Source organism: Prionailurus viverrinus, chromosome A1, assembly GCF_022837055.1.
Source record: "Prionailurus viverrinus isolate Anna chromosome A1, UM_Priviv_1.0, whole genome shotgun sequence".
Lineage (NCBI taxonomy): Eukaryota > Metazoa > Chordata > Mammalia > Carnivora > Felidae > Prionailurus > Prionailurus viverrinus.
In genome coordinates, this window is record NC_062561.1 from 133,660,992 (window position 1) to 133,675,148 (window position 14,157).

Sequence of the window (14,157 nt, forward strand, 5' to 3'; positions counted from 1 at the left end):
GTGCAATGTTATGGTTGAAGCGTTTTATGCCATATGTGTTGATGGAATGCTTAAGAGTCTCTCTCTGCAATAAACGCAAACCCTGCCAGACTGAATTATTAGGGCCAGCGCAATTCAAGACTGCACCACCGAAACCGCTGAGGTTGGAAGCCTACGTCGCATTCGGAGTGTGTCCAACGCTTCCTCTAACAAAGGCACTATCTTGAGGCAATTTCGCGGGCCATTTTCCCCCTCCCAGCGCCAGCTTTGTCTCCTCGCTGGTGTGAGGCTGAGACTTGGAGAAGCCCCAGCTGCTTTACAGTGCGAGCAAGCTCTGAGCAAGGGCCAGCGTGGGAAGCTCCACCGAGCCGCCGCTGTGGTTTCCTGCAAACTGAGCGTGCCATTAGAGGAAGTTGGAGTGCTGCAGTTGAAAGACATACCTGCAGCCTTAAAATCGGGGCTGGACTTGAACCCTACGCATCGATTACTGTCGTATAAAGGAAACTCAGTCGGCCGGGGACGTCGGAGGCTCGGGGGCTCTCAGTCTCCACCGCTGGTGGCGGAGGAGTCGGGGTCGGCGTCGCCAGCGTCCCCTCAGGAGGCTGGGGACGGCAGGCAGGCCTCCCCGGGCCTGGGCCTGAGAGGGCCTGACGCCGCGCCTCGTACGCGAACCCCCCTCGCCGCGGCCGCCGCCGCCGCCGCCGGCCCCTCCCCGCAAGGCCCCGGGCCCCCCGCCCCCCGCCGCCCCCCGCCGCAGCCGCCGCCGACGTCTGCCCGCGCCGCCCCCGCGCGCGGTGACTGGCTCGCGCCGGCCTCCAGCCCGGCAGTTGGCGGTTGAGGCGAAGCCGGCGGGAGGCCGCCCCGCCCCCGCCAAGAAGCAGTCGCGCGCAGTCTCTTCCCCCTCACCGCTGGGGCGGTGGCGCTGTTGCCGCCGCGGCCTGTGAGGCAGTGACTCCCCTCCGCCCCAGCTCCCTTCCTCCTCCTTTCTCTCCTCTCTCTCCCTCCCCTCCCACCCCTCCCCTCCCCTCGCAGTCTCTCGCTCGAGTGAATGTGGCGCGGCGGCGCGGGACGCAGCCTCGGCCCCTGCCGCGGCCCCGCGAGCTCGTGAGGAGACCCAGCCGCCGCCTGCCCCCACCTCCTGCGCTTCCCCGGGGAGCCACCGTCGCCGGGGAAGAAGAACGAGGAGGGGAGCGAAGGGACGGCGGCGGGAAAACGGGAAAGGGAGGAGAAGAGGGTTCGAGGGCAAGTAGGAAAGGCGGGGAGGGACGGACGGAAGAACGGACGGCCCGACAGACTGCCCGGGGAGGGGGCCGCCTTCGAGCTTGCCCGGCCCCTCGGCTCCGGCCCCGGGCGGCCGCGGCGGCGACGGCGGCGGCGCGGGCGAAGGGCGCGGCAGGCTCTATCGAGACAATAACCCCGCCGCCCGGCTCTGGGGGCGGCGGCGAGGAGGAGCTGGCGGCCTAGCGCGGCCGAGGCTCGCCCAGCGCCCCGGCGGCATCTTGGCCCCTGCCGGCCGGGTTCCGCCGCCGTCGGGTGTGCGGGGCGCGCCGGGCTCCCGGAGCCCGAGGCTCTCGGCTGAGGCCCCGTGCCCTCCCCCTCCCCGGCGCGCGCGGAGCTGGTTTTCCGGGTTCCCCTGGACCGAGCTGGATTCTGCTTCTGCGCCAAGGCAGGAAGTGAGTTTCGCACGGTAATTCCGGGCGGTGTCACGAGTGAAAAGTTTTTTTTCGGCGGAGATCCTAGTTAGGGCTGGGAAACTCCTGCATAACTCGAGACCAGGAAACCGGCGCGTTTCCCAACCCCCTCCAAAGCCACCTTCTCGTCCTACTGCGGGAGGCCACTCCACATCCGCTCTCACCGGAGAGAGAAATTCGGCTGGATCCAAAGTGACTAATGAAGGGAAGGAAATCATGTCAGGCGAAGCCTTGAAAAAGCTGCCCTGAGACACTGCCCGACCGAAAGGTAATTTTCACGAAAAGCGTGTAAGAGTTAAAAAGCTCTTGGGCCGGGAAAGAGAGGATACTTTAGTGTTTCTCACTTCTTCCCAAGTTGCCCTAGATTGATCTTTTGTAGTGTCGGACTGGATAGTCTTTCAGGTGCTAAAGAGTAGAACTGATTTTTCCTCCTTTCTACCATCTGGACTCTGGTTACTTTAGAAGAGATCGTAAGAATGTGGTGAGACGAAAAGTTTTGAGCAATCGGAAGAAAGAGTGCCTTTGTTCGGCACTAGGTCCAGAAGTTTTAGTTTCCTAGAACATACGCAATGTATAGTTTTTATTTATTAAGTTGCTGAACCTGGCAACTTGTGTTTTGGAAAAAAGTTAGGTCTCTGCAGCGACGGATTTACTGTTGATGAGATGGCTGCCACATTTGTTTATCCTGTTACCGATTATCTGACTTTTGCGTTAATTACATATATAGTTGTTGTTTTAGTTTCAGCCCTTAGAGATGTATTTGGTTGGGTTTTATAAACAAATGAACTTTGCTATTCTTTGTGTTTTTTTAGGTGGATAATGTATTTCTTCAGTAACTGGTTCCTTTCAGACACTTACAGTCATATAATACTTGTTTGGTTAATTAATCGAAAGCAAGCGTCTGCTTAATTTTTCTTACAACTGACCTAAGTAGGAGTAGGGGAGAGTAGTTAAGTATTACGGATAGAGTTATAATTAAAGAACAAAGTAGTTTGATCTGTTAGGGTTTCTCTGCAGTTAAGACCAGAATGTATAGAAAGGGAAGTAAAATGCTTAAAACGATTTTCATGGGAGTCATATTGATTGTAATAAACATCTGTCCTTTTTGAATAGTACAGTGTTTACATTTTGGTATTGGCCCAAATGTTTTGGCCGGTTCTGCCTAATAAGTGATAGGTACCTACTCTGGGGGCAGGAATTAGTGAAGCATGGGAGACATTCCGCCAGTTACAAACACTTCTAAACCAATCGGTAGTCTTTATAGATAAAACGGAGTTTCTTCGCAACAAACACAATTGGCTTCTTTATTGGTGTTTTGTTAGGCTTATATATATATTTTTTCTCAGTACTTTTGTGGTAAAGGAGGTGTAATACTGTGCTTTTGAATAAATATTGAATACGTCTGGCATCCTGTTGGTAATTATATTTCAGCTATAAATTAATATCTAGTTTGCTCATGCTACCCCATGAAAAATAGTTGGCATTCTTTAGTTCAGAGAAAAGATAGCTTTGGAGAGCAGGATCAAATAATTTCACAACTTGTTATTATGTTAAGTACATTTCAAAATGGGCGTCTTTTGACTATCTGTTAATATATATTGTGATTTTGTTCCCCCAGAGTGTAGTCTCTGGAGATCCTTTATAAAAATTTATTGTTTGTTTTATTTATTTGTATTGGTAAGATTGTGAACCATCAGGTCATTCCTGTTAGGTCCAAGTAGCTTTATCAAGGAATTTAAAGTGTATAACTGATCTGCTTTATAATTTTGGAATGTAATGTTAGGCAAGGAGAGAGGTTATTCTTGGGCATCTGAAAGAGCAGAAGAAAATAGATGGCATTGAACTTCATTTTCCTTATATGGCTTATACTTGGCCTCAGAGCAACAGAGCCTTAATAGAGCAAGTCTTTTATAGAGAATTATCACTTTGTGAAGATGTTTCTCTGCATTAGTAAATTTTACAAGTGAAAAGTATAGTAGCACTTGAAAATGACTGCTTAAAACCCTGTTTTTAGATCAAGTTCTTGATTTTTTTTTTGAGGGATCAGAAGTAAGTTTAGATACAGACAGCACACTTTAAAAATGTGAAATGTTCACCTTTATAGAACCTTTGATTCCTTTTGTCCCATAAAGGCAAAATTTACTTTGTGGTTTACTGAGAATTTTGTTAGTTTAGTCCTGAATTAACTTAATGAATTTTAAGCTTTATGCTATTGTCAAAGTGTACATATTTTCAAATCCTTGTTTAAATTGTGATCATGGTGTGAAAAGAGGTTAAAGAAAGATGATAATCAGTTAAAATATTTTCAAGTGACCTTTCATTTCGAGTATTCTTCTTAGCATTCTATGGGTTTTCTTAGATTAAATTGGCAAATCTAGAGTACTTCCAAAGGTTTTGTTTACATTGCCCAAGATACATATTTCATGGCACTCTTTATAGAAGGTACTTAGGAGTTTTCAATAGTGATAAACTTAATCCTTCAACTAATTAATTCACATAGTATGAAGTCCATCTGCTATTTGAGGTGAAACTATTGCACGCTTGTATGAAAAGCTTACAGTGGTTCAAATATGGAAACCAAATTTTTATTGCATGCTATTTCTTAATGAAGTGATAACTAGTTAGAGAAATTATACATATATCATTAATAAATGTCTAAATTTACTTCTTTTAATTCAATAGTGATATTGAACTCTTTGTAGTAAATGATAACTTAAAGAAACAATAATTTCAGAAAATTAGGTGCATATTTCAGTATTTATTTTAAATGTTTATAGGTAACAATTTAGAGTCTAAGATGTTTGGGTTTAGAATAGATTATGGCAGTGTTTACAAAGTATTTGGCTTTATGCAGAATTTTAGTGATGTTGGATAGCAAAGTAATTTTCTTTTTTGTGAGTGCTATGTAGCCAGATTCTTTTTAAACATGCTTTGTTGCTTGCATTTTTCATTTTGACTCTTTCCATTGCCCATCTATTTCCCTGTTAGGTGCTTTTCTTCTAAAGAGGTCTTTCTCTTTTCCTTTCCTGACAACATTAATTGTACTTGCGCTTTGCTGTTCAAAATAGATGATTCAGTTTTTGCATGTACAGTTTGCTCTTGCCATAGAAATATGTACATGAATTAGGCTCTATAATACATACTTTTGAATTTTGTAAGGAAATAAGCTCAGCACTTCTGATCCCCTGACTCCACATTTTTTGTTTCTTTCTTGGTGCCTTTCATCACTAACTCTTGACCCCATGCTACACTCAATTTTCAGATTTATCTTTAGCTTTCTGCTCAGTCTTATGTTTCCTAATTGTAAAAAAGCTATTATTAGGCTTTCTTTTCTAATTTCTTTAGCTTCCTATTTTTCTGGTTCAGTTCATTGACTTCCCCTATTTTTTCCATGTTCAGTGGTTTTTTGGTATGTTGTCCTTCTCCGGTTTTCTAAACTTGGAGTCCATGCTCATCACCTAAGAAAACTGTTCACAATATAGTAGAAAAAAATTTATTCGGGGGCACCTGGGTAGATCTAGTTGCTTAAGCATCCTCTTGGTTTCTGCTCAGGTAATGATCTCAGGTTTAGTGAGTTCAGTTTCCACCTCGGGCTCTGTGCTGACTGCGCAGAGCCTGCTTGGGATCCTCTCTCCTTCTCTCTGCCCCTCCCCTGCTTGTGTGCTCTTTCTTTCTCTCAAAATAAATTTAAAAACTTAAAAAAAAAAAGAAAAGAGAAAAAATTTATATGCCCCATTTAATTATAAGTATCTCTTTTGCATTCCTATTCAGTTTACATGCCAGTGTTTTAACCTGATGCTCATTAATATATTTTGTTTTTATTTATGTTTACTGAACTCTTTTTTTGTTTGTTTTTTGAATACCCCTGGAATTACCTGTTCAGATAACATCAGGTTAATGACTGTATTAAGATTCTGTACAAACCCCTATACCTTCTTGTTTGATTATGCTTTTGACCTCTTAAAACATACAAGCTTATATCTCTGTGTTTTTCTTCTCTGTTTTGTTCCTTTCCTTTCTGCCCTACCTCTCAAGTTAGATGTCTTTTCTGTCCTAAAATTTTGAAATTGCCTTCCTTTGTTTTTATGAAATAAGCACAGTGGAAATCTATCATCATTTAATTCTTGTCACTTCAAATTTTGTTCCAGGTACCATTGGTTGAAGCTTTATAAAGCTTGTAGGCTTTATAAATTATAGTACGTAAGACAATAGATTATCTAAAAATTAAGTTAGTAAACAATACTATCTGGAGATTATTCATGATTTTACGTATATAGAATGTAGTATGAAAAAGTAGAAAATAAAAAGACAAGTAATCAAAATAGGTGTGGTAATATTTGGGGACATCAATTCTAGGGACATCTTTATTCAGCGCCCATTTTTGGTACGTAGTGAATGGTTTGCTGGCTTTTTGCTGTACTAGAAGGAGTGAGAAAGGCAGCCTGTGAAATATGACCTTTGGTGTTATCCAGAGGAGTATGAAAACGGAGAGAAGACTGAATAACTTAGGAAATAGGGTAGTCTCAGACAACTTGCTTTGGGACAGTGTGCCTTATACATTGCATTTGTCCTTTGGCAAATTCACTCTATTATAGCATAGTATATTTACAAATAATAGTACTAGACCTAAGGCAACTGTTCCAAACTTTTTGTTCTTAGGATCCATTTATACTCTTACCAATTACTGAGAACTTCACTGAGCTTTGGTTTTTGTGGGTTATATTTATTTTATTTTCCATATTAGAGAATTTTAAATATCAGTTTGTTTAAAAACCATAAACCATTACTTGTTATGATGACATCAATTTAATAAAATAAAACAAAACAAAACCAACTATTTTCCAAAACAAATCTTAAGCAAAAACAGTGACACTGTTATATATTTTTGTAAGTCTCTTAATGTCTGGTTAAGTAGAAAACAGCTTGATTCTCGTATCTACTTGTATATTCAATCTTGTAATATGTTGTTTTGGTTGAGGTATATGAAGAAAATCCAGCATTATACAGTTATGTGGTTGGAAAAGGAAGGAGTACTTTCATAGCCTTTTTAGATATGGTGGATATTCGTTGATACCACACCAAAATTTCTTAAAGGATAGCTGCAGTGCCCATTCTGACAGTGTGTATCACTGAATTTTCCATATCTTGTTATCTGAAAATCCTTTGGTTTATCTTGCACTTTGAGTGAATCTTTTACCTGTTTATGATTTTGTGATGTTGTTTGAGAAATACTGGTTCATTGAGTTATATGTGTTCCAAATGTTGATGCATTTTACTAGGTAGTAACAAACAAAAGAAAAAAATTGTTAATATCCCCACTAATTCCATCAAAAAAGTCTAGTGTTGTGAAGCTGTCAAGTTCAGGGTGACAGATAAACATTTTCCACATTTCTAAATTTTCACTTGGAAGTTTGAATATTAATCATTGGTAACAGATACTGTTAGTGTGTTTCCCTTGAAGTTGCAGGCTTAGTTGGTTTATTTTTGAGAAAATGTCTGCCAGATTCCTAAGTCTACAAGCATAGTTTTGTCATTTGTTCTTTTAGGTCAAAATGCTGTTTCGTGAGAAAAAGGCTAATTTAGCTCATAATTTGAAGTAATTACATAAGTGATTTTCCTCAACATTGCCATTCCTTCACATAAAATGTGACAAAGACATCTATTAAATAGTTGAGATTTAATAAAATCATTATTTAAAAAATTTTTTTCTTAACATTTATTTATTTTTGAGAGACAGAGAGAGACAGAGCATGAGCAGGCGAGGGGCAGAGAGAGAGGGAGACACAGAATCCGAAGCAGGCTCCAGGCTCCGAGCTGTCAGCACAGAGCCTGACACGGGTCTCAAACCCACAAACTGCGAGTCCATGACCTGAGCCACAGTCAGACGCTCAACCGACTGAGCCACCAAGGCGCCCCAATAAAATCATTATTTTTAGTGTTTATTTTTTGAGAGAGAGGGAGACAGAGTGTGAGCGGGGAAGAGGCAGAGAGAGAAAAGGAGACAAAGAATCTGAAGTAGGCTTCAGGCTCTGAACTGTAAGCACAGAGCCCAATGCTGGGCTCCAACTCTTGAACTGTGAGATCATGATCTGAGCTGAAGTCGGGCACTTAACCTGTTGAGTCACCCAGGCTCCCAAAAATTATTTTTCTTAAAGTTTATTTACTTATTTTGAGAGAGAGAGAGAGAGAGAGGAGAGGGCCAGAGAGAGAGAGAGAGGGAGAGAATCCTAAGCAGGCTCCACACTGTCAGTACAGAGCTCAAGGTGAGGCTGCAACTCATGTACAGTAAGCTCATGACCTGAGTGGATATAAAGAGTCTGTCGCTTAACTGACTGAGCCACTCAGGTGCTCTGTAAAATTATTTTTTACTACTTTATTAAAGATATTAATTGAAAGTGGCACTTAAAAAGAATCTGGAAATTGACTATAGAGAACAAACTGACAATACTGGAGGGGAGGTGTGGGTTAAACAGGTGGTGGGTATTAAGGACGGCACTTGGGATGAGCACTGGGTGTTATAAGTAATGAATCACTAAATTCTACACCTAAAACTAATATTAAAAAAAATTTTTTTTAATGTTTATTTATTTTTGAGAGAGAGAGAGAGACAGAGCACAAGCAGGGGAGGAGCAGAGAGAGAGGGAGACAGAATCCGAAACAGGCTCCAGGCTCTGAGCTGTCAGCACAGAGCCTGACGTGGGGCAGGAACTCACAAACCGTGAGATCATGACCTGAGCCGAAGCCGGACGCTCAACCAACTGAGCCACCCAGGTGCCCCCTTAAAACTAATATTTTGGTGTATGTTAACTAGCTGGACTTTAAATAAAAACTTGGAAAAAAAAAAAGAACTCTGGGAGTATGAAGTATTGCTTGTATAGCTTGATGTCAGTGCCTTTTCACTAAGGTGCTAGCAGTTTTACCCACCATATTTTTGCACCATTGCTGTTGATATAATGGGAAAGGGCAAATGATGTTTCAATATTATTATGAAAGTCGTTTTGATCTTGAAGACGCTTTGAAAGTGTCTTAGGACTTCCAAGGTCCGTGGAGCACACTTTGCACTTTGAAAACTTTAGGTGAATGTTGGGATTTATGGAGCTTTCATAACTTCTTTTGATTGTGTGTGTGTGTGTGTGTGTGTGTGTGTGTGTGTGTGTGTGTGTCTGTGTGCTGGTATTACATTCTGAAAGAATCCTGAGGCTTGATATTTTAGCTCATCAATTTGGTCTTCAGTTCTTTTCAATTACTTTATGTAGTGGGGAGAATAGAGATGCTGGGAACTCTTGCTTTTTCATAGGAGTTGATTTTTTCTTTGTAGTTTTGTTTTTGGTTTACTTGTAACCTGTTGAATCTCTGAGATAAAACTTTGTACGTGGTCTCTTTTTTTCCCCCCCTCTATTAACAGTATAGGAGATTTGATCTTATTGTGCTTGGTATATCCATCCTGCTTCTGGTTTTTCCTCAAGTGTCAGAGTTTTCATTGTGGTTAAAGGTTTCTATTATGGTCCAGATTGCATGGTATTGGTCATTTCATGGTATTCTCCCAGCCCATGTAAATCCTTGTTATTCTGGCTTTGGTATATTTATTTAGGTAATGGCTTTCTCCTTTAGGCTATGTGGGTAGCTTGTCCTCTTACACGTGTTTCCTGTCCCTCAGGGGGATAATATTCCACTGTTTTCACAATTATCCTGCCCAAGTGTCAGATCTCCCACAGTACAGAGAGCTTGCTGGAGGCCTTAACCATGCAGCTGTTCTTCTATGGTTTTATTACCTGGCTCACTGCCCAGGACACACTTCTCCTGATCCTTCTTGGTAAGGAAACTTACTCTTTTTGGAGATCCCTCTTTATGCTTCTTTTGTGTATGTGGTTCCTCATATGTGTTGTGTTCTGTTGTAATCTCCCCACCCCCATTCATTTTGGATTCTCTACAAATTACATTCTATGTTATTATCTGTAGATATACCCCTCCCTGATACTGCTATAGATTTTTTGTAATTTTTCTTTCATATTTAAAAGTTTGGAATAATGACAAATATACAGAAAAGTTGGAAACATAATACAAAGAACTTTTGTGTTCCTGAACTGTATGACAGTAAGTTGCCTACCCAGTAGTCTCTTACCCCCAAATACTTTAATGTTTATTTTTTTTTACAAATAGGGACATTATGCTATGTAACAACATTATAACTATCAAAATTAGGAAGTTAACAAAGAATGCATTACTAACAGCTAAATCTCACCAGTGTCCCTCTGTTTTTTAAAGCAAACAGATCCACTTTAGAATCTTGGATTACATTTAGTTGTCACATCTTTTAATTTCTTTTAATCCAAACAGTTTCTGTGTTTACTTTCAAGGATTTGGCACTTTTGAAGATTATAGATCTAGTTATTTTGTAGAGTCTGTGATGTCTTTATGATTAGATCTTTGATCAGATTTTCATTAGATCCTTGATTAAATTTATATTTTTATGATCAGATCTTTGGCAGGGTTATCATGGAAGTGATGCTGTATTCTTCTCATTGCCTTTTATCAGGTAGTAGGTAATTTCAGTTTTCCTGTTATTGATGATAGTCATTGATTATGTGATTACAGTTGTAATTACCAGATACCTCCTATGTCAAGGTATCCTTTCCTCATTTGTAATTAATAAATATTTGGGGGGTAGATAGTTTGGAACTATGTAAACATTTTGTTTCTTATTTTTAACTTATTTATATCTACATGGATCATGGTTAGCTATTCCATTCTCTGGGTTATAATCCATTATCATTTATTTTGATACTCAAATTGTTCTTGATTTGTCTAGTGAGAACCCCATCCAGCTGGTTTATTTTACTTTTTTCCTTTTTGTTAAACTTGCCTTCTTGAGTACTTCTTTGTATTTAGCATAATATGGTGTTCCAGAGTTACTGTTCAACTAGTGTCAGTTATTTTTAGGGGGAAATGGTACTTAGAAGCCAAGATCTTAGCAGTTGTTGTCTTCATTGCTCTTGGGGTGTTGCTGCCCTCAGGCCTTCTTTGTATATAAAGCTAGGGGATATTGTTTTCTTTTTTAAAGCTTATTTATTTATTTTGAGAGAGAGAGAGAGAGAGAGAGAAAGAAAGAATTCCAAGCGGGCTCTGCACTGTCAATGTGGAGCCTGATGCAGGCCTCGAACCCATGAACCGTGATATCATGACCTGAGTTGAAACCAAGAGTCGGATGCCCAGCCAACTGAGTCACGCAGGCGCTCCAGCTAAGGGATATTTTTATATGTACACACATACACATTCACATTTAGCATATATTTCTTTTTTTTTTTTTTTAAGTTTTATTTATTCATTTTGATAGAGAGGGTGCGAGTGAGGAAGGAGCAGAGAGAGGGAGAGGGAGAGAATCCCAAGCAGGCTCCGCACTCAGTACTGAGCCTGATATGGGGCTCAAATTGATAAATGGTGAGATCATGACCTGAGGTGAAATCAAGATTTGCCTGCTTAACTGACTGAGCCACCCAGGTACTCCACGAGTATATTTCAATAAATGTAAAATGATTTCTTAATAATACATCCAATTTTAATTCAACGCAACAGGGTTCATTTCTTATGTTTTCCCTTTCCATAGTTGAATTTATCTTTTACACTGAGAACTAGTTTTGTTTCTATACTTTTTTTCAAATTTTTTTTTTTTCAACGTTTATTTATTTTTGGGACAGAGAGAGACAGAGCGTGAACGGGGGAGGGGCAGAGAGAGGGACACACAGAATCGGAAACAGGCTCCAGGCTCTGAGCCATCAGCCCAGAGCCCAACGCGGGGCTCGAACTCACGGACCGCGAGATCTTGACCTGGCTGAAGTCGGACGCTTAACCGACTGCGCCACCCAGGTGCCCCTCTATACTTTTTTTGATGAGGGAGATGAAGTAAACATTTATTCACACAGACATTTCAGATAGAAGCTCTGTGGTCAAATTAATTTTCAGAGTATTTCTAAAGGGATAAAATTCTAAAGTGTAATATTTGTTACAATACATTTAGATGAAATATTTCATTCCTTAGTAATCCCAGGTTACTATGTGAAAAGTGGCTGGAAAGAGTCAGTCCTTTTAGTGTTTACCCTTGTATGTCCTTGTGGAGGTAATGTTGGAGCTCAATTTTAGTAGAGTGCAGTGATTTTGATGTAATTGTGTTTTCCACATTGAGGTTATATTGTTTGCATGATTCCAAAGTTTGATGCATGGATCTATCTTGTTAATGATGTCCTTGGAATTTCGAACCTTAGACTAAATCTAGAGTCTGGAGGGATAGGTAGGGATCAGATTGTTTTGTTTGTATTAGGACCAATGCAAGAAACCTGTAATTTCCTTGCCAAGGCTATCACTTAGCCTAGAGTAAGTTGGTTTGACTTCCCCATCCCTGGAGATTTTGAAGTGATTTAAGAAGTATACTAGGGTATCTTTTTGTGACTGCAATTAAGATTTACTCTTAGTCTTCTAGGAAAAGATAAGGATCCTGGCAGCAGCACATAAATTCTTTGGATGTCCTGTTAATCTCTGGGGACTTCAAAGATTTTTGTTAATTATCCTGGGAGTAACTGCAGAATAACAGAGGCTGTGTATAGTAGAAGCACTTTGATTTGTCAGAGATACTTGATATCAACATAGTGTCTTGTCTGCTCTTTTGAAAACCATCCCCAAGCCAGAAACCCTGGGAATTTTCTTCTTGACGTTAGTTACTGAAATCAGTACTACTTCTATCAGTTCTTTCCTTTAAGTATCTATAGAGTGAGATATTTTAAGGTAGGCTAGGAAGGCTGGTAAGGTACAAAGCAGTGAGAGGCTTTTGGTAGGCAAAGGGCTAAAAATTATGGTAAATTTTTTTCTGATAATAAAAATTCAAATACAGAACCATATAGCAAACCATAATCCCATCTCCTAGAGATACTCATATCAGTGTGTTACATGTTCTTCTGAACACTTCTGTATGTATTCTACTGAGGCAGTGAGCATATATATATATATATATATATATATATATACACACATATATGTATCTTTAAATATAAATGGGAGAATGTATTTCATTTATGTGGAGATATAGTAGGCATATATATGTGTTAATTAGCATTAGGATTATTTCTGTGTGGTTATACATGACAGTACTGTACAGAGTATGTGTTCTCTGCGCATAAATGTTTGTACTTTTAAAAAAAATTTTTTTGGTAATGTTTATTTATTTTTGAGACTTTGCTTTTTTTGAGACTTTTGCTTTATTTATTTTGAGACTATGCTTTGAGATAGAGCATGAATGGAGGAGGGTCAGAGAGAGAGGGAGACACAGAATCAGAAGCAGGCTCCAGGCTCTGAGCTGTCAGCCAAGAGCCCGACGCGGGGCTCGAACTCACGGACTGTGAGATCATGACCGGAGCCGAAGTCGGACGCTTAACCGACTGAGCCACCCAGGCGCCCCTAAATGTTTGTACTTTTATATGATTTTTTTTTTCTGTTGGATAAATACCCAAATTGCATTTGCTATGTGTGTACTTCAAATTGATTGATAGAAGCAAATTCCTTCTGAAGATTTTGTATCAATTTATATTTCCACCAATAGTATGTAAGAGTACCTTTCTATTTTTTTTATATTAAGTATAATTTATTGTCAGATTCGTTTCCATACAACACCCAGTGCTCATCCCAACAGGTACCCTCCTCAGTGCCCATCACCCACTTTCCCCTCTCTCCCACCCCCCATCAACCCTCAGTTTGTTCTCTCTATTTAAGTCTCTTATGGTTTGCCTCCCTCTCTGTAACTCCCCCCCGCCCCCCATGTTTTTCTGTTAAGTTTCTCAGGATCCACATATGAGTGAAAACATATGGTAACTGTCTTTCTCTGCCTGACTTGTTTCACTTAGCATAATACCCTCCAGTTCCATTCACGTTGCTGCAAATGGCATGATTTCATTCTTTCTCATTGCCAAATAGTATTCCATTGTATATATAAACCACAATTTCTTTATCCATTCATCAGTTGATGGACATTTAGGCTCTTTCCATAATTTGCCTATTGTTGAGACTGCTGCTATAAACATTGGGGTACAAGTGCCCCTATGCATCAGTACTCCTGTATCCCTTGGGTAAATTCTTAGCAGTGCTGTTGCTGGGTCATAGGATAGATCTATTTTTTTTTTTTTTTTAATTTTTTTTTTTCAACGTTTATTTATTTTTGGGACAGAGAGAGACAGAGCATGAACGGGGGAGGGGCAGAGAGAGAGGGAGACACAGAATCAGAAACAGGCTCCAGGCTCCGAGCCATCAGCCCAGAGCCCGACGCGGAGCTCGAACTCCCGGACCGCGAGATCGTGACCTGGCTGAAGTCGGACGCTTAACCGACTGCGCCACCCAGGCGCCCCAGGATAGATCTATTTTTAAATTTTTTGAGGAACCTCCACACTTCTCCAGAGCAGCTGCACCAGTTTTCATTCCCACCAACAGTGCAAGAGGGTTCCCGTTT

At 40.8% G+C, this 14,157-nt stretch overlaps 1 protein-coding gene across 8 annotated transcripts in view; it reads left to right on the forward strand.

Annotated features, from left to right (window-relative positions):
* Positions 1–1,442: 1,442 nt before the first annotated feature.
* ERBIN (erbb2 interacting protein) overlaps positions 1,443–14,157 on the forward strand; it is a 133,578-nt gene continuing 120,863 nt past the window's right edge. For all 8 annotated transcript variants that reach the window (XM_047833840.1, XM_047833919.1, XM_047834082.1 and 5 more), the window contains exon 1: positions 1,443–1,938. The gene's annotated coding sequence lies outside the window, so the exon portion shown is untranslated. The remainder of the gene's footprint in view (positions 1,939–14,157) is intronic.